This window comes from Nicotiana tabacum, chromosome 19 (assembly GCF_000715075.1).
Source record: "Nicotiana tabacum cultivar K326 chromosome 19, ASM71507v2, whole genome shotgun sequence".
In the NCBI taxonomy this organism is placed as follows: Eukaryota; Viridiplantae; Streptophyta; class Magnoliopsida; order Solanales; family Solanaceae; genus Nicotiana; species Nicotiana tabacum.
In genome coordinates this window covers 56,525,503-56,535,053 of record NC_134098.1, presented here as the reverse complement: position 1 = coordinate 56,535,053, position 9,551 = coordinate 56,525,503, and the positions used below count along the sequence as shown (strand labels likewise).

Below are 9,551 nucleotides of genomic sequence, written 5' to 3'. Positions count from 1 at the left end.
TTGATCAGCTACAAGTTCTGCTTAGATTAGACTATTAGAATTATCTCCCTTTTTTCTTTATGTTAGATTGACCTAGTGGATATTTATTTCATCATAAATAAGATTTCTTCTCTTTTTCTTTACATTGTCCGACTTTTATTTTGGTCGCATTTACAATTATCAGCTTTACGCACTTAAAACAAAAGATTCATATCTTGTTGTGGGAGAGTCCAAATAATGAACCGTTTGATTTATTGAAAATTAGACTTCAACATGTAAAATATATCCAAAACATAGAATTGAACACCTTCAGAATCGCCCAAAATAGTATTTTGAAACTAACTTTAGATTCTACCACGTTAAAAATTTTAGATTTGTGCAGTCTCACAAAAAAAATCATATCTTGGTGTAAAACATCAAAATCAGGAACTGTTTGATTTTTGGAAACTAAAATTACAAATCTAAAACATATCTAAAAATGAAAAATTTTATGCCTTAAGGATAGGTTCAAATAATATTTCAAAGTCAATATTAAATTCTGACACAGCGATGATTTCATATTTGCGCGACTTCACTAAAACTTTTGTATCTTGATGTAGGAACGTCGAAATCATGAACCGTTTGATTTACTGGAAACTAAATTTCCTAAACATATCAAAAATTCAAAATTTAATGCCTTAAGGATAGTTTCAGATAATATTTCGAAATAAATATTAAATTCTGACACAACAACGATTCCAGATTTACGCGACTTTATCAAAACTTTTGTATCTTGATGTAAGGATGTCGAAATCACAAACAATTTAATGTATTGGAAACTAACCTTCAAAATCTAAAACATATCCAGAATGTAAAATTTAATACTTTAAGGATATTTTCAGATAATATTTTGAAGTCAGCTTTAGTTTCTTGATGCGCCGATAGTTCCAAATTAGCGCGACTTTGCCAATACGTTCATGTCTTGGTATGGAAGCCTCAAGATCGCAAGACGGTTTAATTGACAGAAACTAAAATTCAAGAACTTCATTCTAACCAAATATCTTGGGTTCAAGTCTCACTGAATTTTAAATGTCGTGCCAGGTAATCTTCCTTCTTATACTTGTGTTTCTTTCTGATGCCTCTCTTCCCCCCTCCCTTTAAGGGCAGAGAGCTGATTTGGAGACCAACAAACTTGTAGGTTTGGCGAACATGAAGGCATAGAGAATTCTCGAACTTTAATGCAAATACTTTGTAGCCTCCTAAAAGACTGTAATCATTTCATTGAAGACACCAATTTACCATAACGTATTTCCCCCTTTAAATCAAATGGGATCCAAAGTTTAACAGAAGAATGGTGTCTCAGCTCGATTTTCAAGTGCTGATTGAATGGATTACATTCCATCGTACTTCATTAGAACAACGATTGGGGCACTATGTATCTTCTGAAGTCATGCGACTGAACTTAGAATGAAACTCTAAGCTGCCTACGTACCTCGGTGAAGAGGATCAAGTCATACCGTAGTTCAGAATGGGTAAGTTTTTTTTACGTCCTAACTTTTGCCTAGTCATACAACTAAAACACTCACTATTCTCAAGGCATAATAAAGTCAAGAGAAATTTCTTTCAATTCAAATCATATCACAATGTTTCCTACCCCACACTTTAAGTTGTGGCATGTCACCATGACACACAATTAAAAGGCATAAATTAAAGGAAACTTCCCTGAATATCTAATCGAGGTCTGAGTCGAAGTCACGCTCCATTCCTTGCGCCCGAACTAATGCACACATCCATACAGATAGCTTCTTCTCAGCCTTCTTGGGTACACCCCACACTTATCTTTCTCACTCACTACAACCTTCTCTTTCGAACTCTTTACTTTTCACTTAACACTTGTAGCTGGTTTCTCCTTTTTCACCCCTGTTGCTACATTCATATCAAAAGTCACAGTCTCCTCACCCACTCTAAGCAAGAGTTTTCTCTCGTGTATATCTAATATCGCTCTGCCTGTTGCTAAGAATGGTCTTCCTAGGATGAGGGGCACCTCCTCTTATCGTCCATCTTTGCCACTAAACATCTTCCTGCTTTATAGGAAATACGAACTTATCCGCCCAAACCAAAACATCTTCCACTATCCCCTCGGGTATTATAGTTGTTTGGTTTGCCAACTGCAAAGATATAGGTGCAGACCTTATCTCTCTAACCTCTTTCTCCAGTTTTCTGTAAATAGATAGAGGCATTAGATTTATTGAAGCACCATAATCACATAAAGACTTATCAAATTTAATGGTTCCTAAAAAGCAAGGTATAATAAAACTCTTTGGATCTCTACACTTTTGTGGAAGTTTGTTTTGCAATATCGCGTTGCAATGCTCTGTGAGCTTGACCACTGAGGTCTCCTCTATTTTCCTCTTCTTTGTCAGGATCTCCTTCAAGAATTTGGCATAACCTGGCATTTATGAAAGCATTTCTGTGAATGGTAAGTTTACATTAACCTATTTCAGCATATCCAGAAATCTCTCAAACTGCTTGTCCAACTTTTCTCTATATAGATTTTGGGAGAAAGGTAAAGCAGGCATATGCTTACTCTCTTCAGGTTCCTCCCTTCTAGAATTATCTTCCTTCTTCTTTTTCTCAGTTGCCTTATTGCCTTTCTTCTTCTTATCAACATCACTTTTCAGCTGCCCCCACTTTCTTTTTTAAGTTCCACATCTTTTTGGACTAGGGTGGGATATTTCAACACTTTCTCACTTCTCAAGGTTACATCATTCGCTGGTTCTTTGGGATTTCTTTCAGTATCAACGGGGAGAGTACCTAGAACTCACTCAGATAATATTATTGCAATCTGTCCTACTTGCTTCTCTAGATATTGAATTGCTGCCCCTTGTACTTCAAATCTTTCATCAGTTTTCACAATAAAGGCCTTCATGAGATCTTCTAGACCAGGCTGATTGGGCTGTTGAGGCTGAAACTGTGGCCTCTGCTTATTAACAAAACTAGGAGCTCCTTGTCCCTGGAATTTGGGGTTATTTTGTTGTCATGCATTTGCAGTACCCCCGGGTAAACTCCATGAAAATCCGGGGTGCTTCTGACCCATTGCATTAAAGTTGTAATTTCCCACAACATTCACTTCCTCAGTTGAGGCTTGACACTCATGAGTAGGTTGTCCTCTTCCACATATATCACAAGCTTTATGAGGTTCACTTTGTATTGTGGCTAAGGTGCACTTTCATATTTCTTTAGCCATAACATCCAGCTGTATATGCACAGATGTATTAGCATCAACTTGGTGAACACCAATTGATCTTCTTCTTTCAGCACTCTCAAAGGGCCACTGATTTGTATCTTCTAATAGATCATCTAGAATTGTAACTATCTCCGCTAGAGTTTTCTTCATCAATGGGCCTCCAACTGCATTGCTCAATGTCCTACGTGAGGCCGATGTCAATCCATACCAAAAGTCCTGGAGTTGCATCCAGAGTTCAATTCTGCTATGTTGACACTTTTGAACTATCTCCTTAAATCTCTCCCATGCTTCAAAAACAATTTCAATCTCTTTCTGGCAGAAGTTATGGATTTCCTTTTTAAACTTGCCCGTTTTAGCTGATGAGAAATATTTATCAAGGAATTTTCTGGTCATCTCATCCCATGTTCTAATCGATCTATTGGGCAAGCTTTGAAGCCACTGCTTTGCATCATCTTTGAGTGTGAAGGGGAATGCCCTTAAGTATACTGCATCTTGTGACACACCATTGTATTGAAAGGTGTTTATAATCTCCTCGAAGTCATCAGCTGTGTGTGAGGATCTTCATTCATCTTTCCTATGAAGACACAACAATTGTGAAGGGTTTGAAGCAACCCTTGCTTCGAGTTCTCTCCTCTTCATAGATAATCTGTTCATCTCTAAAAGCTGCTTCCTCAGCATCCCGTGCAACTTTTTCTCGTTGTTAAGCTGCCTCTCTTGCAGCCAAATCTTCATTATCATCATCATCTCCAGCCATAGTTTCTTTGGTTGAAGATTGCCCAACCTTCTCTAAAGTCTCGGTGAGATTTCTTTCCTTCCTCAACTGTCGCAGTTGTTTTTCTATCTCTTATTCGTATGGTAGCACTTCTTTCCCCGAAGCTCGAGTCATGCACCAATCTTAACCTATAACTCGCACACAGTCAAAGAACACCAATAGTAAAAAGAGAAAAAAAATTAAATAAAAAAATTCCTGAATCAACACTAAAACCTATTTCAAACAGTAATGCAGTAACAACATTGGAATATAATTCACCAAAGGAACAAGGAAAACAATGTAACTTTGTAGATTCATGTTCATGGCCAGTAATGCAAAAAGGAAATGGAGACTTGTGCAAAACGCGAAGAATTTCAATGGGCTTCAATTTTGAAGAGTTTTTCTGCCTCGTCCTTAATGTATTTTTATTATGCTTTTTTAGAAGAGATATTGTAATATCAATATTGAGTATGATACTCAAAAGTGATAATAGGGAATATGTATTTCCATAGGCTAATTTCGCACCTTTTATTTCACTGCATGACAATGTATTCTTGTTTTAGATAATTATAAAAACTAGCCCTAGGCACAATGCCTAGTGGATTTCCAAACAAAAAAAAACATATATATATATATAAAACTATTGATTGCCAATCCCCAGCAACGACGCCAAAATTTGACGAGCGCAAAACACCACTTAAAATTATGCTCGCTAATCAAATATAGTATAGTATAATATCATATCCACACACACATATATATATATATATATATATATATATATATATATATATATATATAAAACTATTGATTGCCAATCCCCAGCAACGACGCCAAAATTTGACGAGCGCAAAACACCACTTAAAATTATGCTCGCTAATCAAATATAGTATAGTATAATATCATATCCACATGGATTAGAGTTAAACTGTATTTTCATTGTTTTTAGTTTGATTGCTATCCAAGAAGATCAACAGTTGAGAATTATATGATTTCTAACTAAAATTAACTAAGATTCTAAACTATTAACTAGTGACAATTGAAACAAGGAATAAGCAAAAAAGGTTATCAATGGGAGAAGATAGGGTTTTGATATGATATGTGCAAGATAATTGTTTGGGATCAAACTCTAGATAATTCACTTTTAATGTTCAAGTGAGTCTCTCGAACTCACTCAATTATTAGTTCAAATGTTTAGTAGAAACTCCTCACTCGATTAAGTCTCAACCTCGCGAGATGAACCAAATTATGCTCTGTGAAGTTATGCCAGAATGCGTAGTGGATTGGTCTTTAGGAGAACCTCTCTCGATTATCCTCCTAACTAGGTTTAATCAATGATTCAACAAGCCTCTTTTGATTACTAGGAAGAATTAATTAACTCAACCTATAATATAATGCAAAAATATCACAAGTTATGCCTCTCTCGATTACATGAACAGGTGAATAAAGATGCAACGATTAAATTATCCAAAAATGATTCAAACATAAAACTAGAGTTATAATCCACAAAAAAAATCAATACACTAAATCCATCAAACTATAAAGGGAACTACTCCATAGACATGGAGTAATTCATCACAAATATGATAAAACGATAGAATGGAGAAACATAAATTCAATCCAAACTCGGGTCTTGAGTGAGGAAGGAATGATGAAATCCTTGTGCTTTTGCTCCTCCAACTCCTCCTTAGCTTCCTTAGGTCTAAAGTATGTCAAAAGTCCAGAAAATAATATTTTCCCATGTATTTATACCAAGTAGGGCCGGTCCATACGAAACCACCTTCTCCTAGACGAAATCAGACATTAGCTCTGTAAATATTACACAAGCGCGCCGCACAGGATGACGCGCCATGCAGGGCATTAGTGGGGAAATACAAAGAGCTCAACATTTGGCTGGCAGCAAAAATTGCACAGCTACGGCACCCCACGCGCCACTCCACGCGCCGCGGCTGTAGGGTTTTCTTAGAGTGAAGTTCAAACTTCGATTTTTGATGTCCAGGCTTGGTCCTCGACCCCCGAACACAATCCCGGCTTAATCTTTTGGGGTTTTACTCAGACTTCAAATCTCCAAATAGCTCGAATAAGCACCATAACATCTACATCACTCGGAATCACTCCTACAAGGTATAAAACATACAATAAGTGCAAAACACTAACATTTAAAGCTCAAACGCAATTAAAGTGCAATGAATTAGAGTGCAATAAGTGACTAAAACACGATATTATAGCATACCATCACTCATATATGGGCAACCTTTCATTTCCAGTGGAGGCCATGCTCAATTCCATGTCATGGGCATGAGTCGCAAGTTCTTTAAATGTGCTAGGCTTGGTACCTTGCAAGATGTAGCGTAGTCCTCAATGCATGCCTTGGATGCACATCTCTATGCCCAACGTTTCACTAAGCCTGTCTTTATAGTTGAGGCTTGCATTCCTCCAACGATTGATAAAGTCGACAACTGGTTCACCCTTTCATTAGTGAGTATCTGTAAGTTCTATCATGCTCACAATACATTTCGTGCTATAAAAGCCATTGAGGAACTCTTGCTCTAGTTGATCCCAGCTATCAATAGATCCAACCTCGAGATCTGTGTACCAATCAAAAGCATTTCCTTTTAGTGAGCGAACAAACTGCTTGACGAGGTAATCTCCATAAGTCCCAGAATTGTTGCATGGCTCAACGAAGTGCACCACATGTTACTTTGGATTTCCTTTGCCATCAAACTATTGAAATTTTGGAGGTTGATAGCCATCAGGTATCTTCAACATATCGATCCTTGAGGTGTACGACTTTGCGTAGGTAAGGGAGGACTTGGAAGCAACTTCATATTTGTTTTTATAGTCTCTTTAATGAACTCCTTTAGTTGATTGATTGGAATCATCCCTTCTGAAGAGACTGGAATTTCCTTAGTGGATACAACTTGTCGTGGGGGAGGATCAATCTCTTGAACTTCTGGGAGCTTTCCAGGTGCATGGGTGGATTCTTCTTCCATCAAGATTCCCACCCTATCTATTAGCTTGTCAATTCTACCATCTTGATTTTGCATGCACTTGGTCAAGCTAGCAATTGCTTCTGCCAAGTTTGCTAGTTGCTACTCCACGGATGAAGCGTTCGTCACCATAGCTTGCGTAATTGTTGTGGATGATGGAGTGTAGTATTTATTGTCACATAGATTGATCTTTGATTATCTCACGCTATGCGGTGTAAGTGGGGAGGATCCCTCCCTTGAAGTATCACCATCTTCCTTCACATCAGAGTTCTTGGATCCGCAAAGGTCCAACAGAGCTAGAGTTTTATTAATCTTTTCAGCAATATCGCTTCCTCCTTCAGGTGTGTTTGTAGAAGTTCTTTCTCCTTTTGAGGATGAAGATCCAAAAACCTAAGGGTTGTTGCGGACGACACTTGGGGTGATTGTTGTCATAATGAGCTTGCCTTGCTCCTCGTAACTAGTCCAAAGCTTCCAAAGATAACATCGAAGAATCTTTCCACATCACCATAGAACCTGGAATTAGAAGCCTTGGTGGAAGTTGATCTTGAGTTGATTTTCTTTGAAGCCATTTCGATGTTCTTGAACTTTGATTATTGAAAAGTTGAGATGAGAGGTAGATATTGTCCCACTGGGCATGCCATAATTTGAAGACAATAAATTGCATTGAGAAAATAAAATCAAGACCGAAAAATATTGTAACAATCGTAGTAATTGATTTCAAATAGTTTGAGCGTTACAATCTCTATGAATGCTCTGATTCTTCTTTCCAATAGAAAATAAATTCAAGGGCCTTCGAGCTTGATCTTGAATCTATATTGTTGCCACGACTGATGATCTTGAATTCAACTAGCATGAAATTTGATTTGAACTCGTACTCCTTGAACCTTGATTTATTCTTCGTTCTTGAGCTTGAACTTGATTTCTTGAACTTGAACTTGATTGCTTGAAGCTTGAAACTTGTAGAGAAATTTGTGGCGTTTCATCCACGAGCTCTCTCTTGCTTTTTGTTATAACTTTTGGTGTCTTTTCTGAATTATGAAGACCCATATTTATAGTTGTAGGAGGGAAGAGTTATGAAAAGAATAAACTCTCTCTGACCAATCAAATTAAAGTGTGACAAGGTCGCATTTGATTGGCCAGAATATATCACTTGCACATGTGGTGCAGTTTCATTGGCTTTTTAATTTGACTCGGGATGTCTTATCATTTTACATGTGGCATGATCCTATTGGCTCTTCCGTTTGACTTGGCGTGCCACGTCATTTGACACGTGGCACCAAACAGGACCTCTAGGAAGATCACATATTGGGACTAATAAAGTGGGCTCATCACTATAGTCCAATTGAATGGCTTAGCCCAATGCATTTGGGCCTATTTATTAAATCCATACTTATTGAATTTGAATAATTAATCCAATTATTTTACCCCATAATATTTACTTGGACCAAAAATTGAGATTAAATCTAAATTTCTTATGAATTTAATAAAATTTTAATTGCCTATAAGAACAAATTACTTGTCTTCTTTACCGCCTCATCCATATTTAAAGAAACACGCTGAAAAATACTCCAACATTCAATAATCCCTAAAAAATATTCCTTCTAAAGGAAGATAGATATTCTGAATTTAAATGTTCATTATTGGTTGATATATGTGAAATGTGATTTTTTTTCATAAAAATAAAAAAATCAGCTCTTGAATTGAAATTTATTCATTTATATATTGCTTGAAGTGGAAACAACTCATTTTTGTTGGCTTACGGGTTTGGTTGCAAAAAAGTAATTAACAAAATTACTGAACTTCAGAGATAACATTCTAAAAAGTACGCGCAATTATTTCAGCCAGAAAAAACTATATGTGAAATACATGCATAACACACACACACACATACACACACACACACACACACACACATATATATATATATATATATATATATATATATATATATATACTACAGACCTTTGTGGCCTAGAGTATTCAGATACATAAAGTAATCCTTCAGGCCAATAAGTCTGAAGTGGAATATATGGCTATAAACGGGTAGTGTTTCCAGAAAACTTCAGCCTATAAAGTTTGAATCGTCAAAGCTATATATGATAACTTCATGCCAAAAAGGTTGAAGTTGAAAAGCTATATATTTTAACTCCAGCCTTATAAGGCATGGAGTTTTAGGCTATAAACGGGTAATGTTTCCAAAAAGCTTCAGCCTATAAAGTCCGACTCTTCAAAGCTATTGATGATAATTTCAGGCCAAAAGCTTGAAGTTATAACCTTATATATGGCTATAAAAGGGGAATGTTTCCAAAAAGCTTCAACCTATAAAGTCTAACTCTGTGATGACCCGATAGGTCGTTCGGACGCTTGGTTGTGATTCTCGAGGTTCTTAAGTTTTCTTTTGAGTTTCATGTGTTTTGATGTCCGATTAGTGGTTCTAGATGTTATTTTGGTATTTTATTGCGTGTGTGAGTTTATATGATGTTATTACACTTATGTGCATGTTTAGTTTAGATCCCGAGGGACTCAGGTGTGTTTCGGATAGGCTTAAGATCATATTTGAACTTGTGCAACTGTTGGTTTTCTGCTACTGGTGTCCAGTACTTCG

General features: G+C 36.7%; 1 non-coding gene across 1 annotated transcript; it reads left to right on the top strand.

The window, feature by feature from the left end:
* The first annotated feature begins 3,443 nt into the window (after positions 1-3,443).
* LOC142173932 (small nucleolar RNA R71) lies at positions 3,444-3,550 on the top strand. The gene has a single exon (XR_012703298.1). It is a non-coding gene; the product is annotated as a small nucleolar RNA R71 (small nucleolar RNA).
* The last annotated feature ends 6,001 nt before the right edge of the window (positions 3,551-9,551 follow it).